This window comes from Dioscorea cayenensis, unplaced genomic scaffold (assembly GCF_009730915.1).
Source record: "Dioscorea cayenensis subsp. rotundata cultivar TDr96_F1 unplaced genomic scaffold, TDr96_F1_v2_PseudoChromosome.rev07_lg8_w22 25.fasta BLBR01000445.1, whole genome shotgun sequence".
Classification (NCBI taxonomy): Eukaryota; Viridiplantae; Streptophyta; class Magnoliopsida; order Dioscoreales; family Dioscoreaceae; genus Dioscorea; species Dioscorea cayenensis.
The window spans coordinates 36715-37980 of NW_024086836.1; positions in this window are offsets into that span (position 1 = coordinate 36715).

Here is a 1266-nt window from a genome sequence, read left to right on the forward strand (position 1 = left end):
ACATCTATTGTTGAATGATATATTTTGAGTGAGCTTGCATGTGTATATTGAGGACAATGTACAACTTAAGTGTGCGGGGGAGTTTTCATAGTGCACACATCTTTTCTATTGTTCTTGATTGTTATATGCTCACATAGCCAATGGCGGTTCACCTTAGTTGCAATGTTTGTATTCTTAAGTCTAGGAGAATTGTTATCATTGAATGTTTTCATGCTCTAGTTCTGGCTTGAATTTCTAGGAATTTTTGCCCGATTTACACTTAGTGCACTACTCACTTTTTGAACTCTATTGGAAACTCATGTTCAATGTTAAAGGGACTATTTAGGTTTATTTTCTTGTGCTAATTCAAAAAAAAATTATGAAAAGAAGGAACACAAAATAGTTTTATTGTTTATTTGTATTTGTTGGGTGGAAAGAGCTACCACCTATGAAGTATGAAGCTACTCTCACAAGTTGGATACTAGTTATGCCCTAATGAGAGAAAGAGCTATCTCATAGGATGAGTGAAAGCTACCACTCGGGTAGAAAGAGCTACCACCTCGAAAGTGTGAAAGCCACCTTAGCGGCCGCTTTGGAAAGGGATACCTTAGAGGATGTGTGAAGCTACTACCATCTTTTTAAAAATTTTTTTATCACCTTTTGTAGATAAATAAGTCCCTTGTACTTAGAACTTTGAGGAGTATAACTTGGGTTGTTTTTGAGTGAGTTCACACACTTACACGAAATTCGGGTTTGTTATCCTTTTTTTATTCAAGATTTTTAGCTAGAGCATTGATTTTTTTCGTATTTGAGTGTTGAAATTTTTCCTTACTTGTAGAATATTTCCTTTGTATACCTCGGTGAACCTAAGGCCAATCACTTTCAATATTTTCTTTATTGATGTATAGAATGTTTTAATGTTTGCTTGAGGACAAGCAAAAGCTTAAGTGTGGGGGAGTTTGATAAGTGCTTGTGCGATATAAATGCGAAGCGTTCATTCCTTATGTTGAGCATTACTTTTCTCAGGTTTTTACATTAATATGTGTGTTTTTATGTTACTTTTATGCAGGTAGGCCTGTGAGGCTGAGTATGAAGGAAATAGTCCAATGTGGATCATAATGCACTTATTTTGGAGGAGATCTTACTAAGGTTCAAACGCGAAGACATAGGACAGGTGTGAGATGCTAGAGTGTGTGCCAACCTCCTCGCATTCGAGTGAGCACATCCATTTGTAGGGGCACAAAGGCAGTCACACTCGAGCATTCCGACCTATGCATATAAGAACAA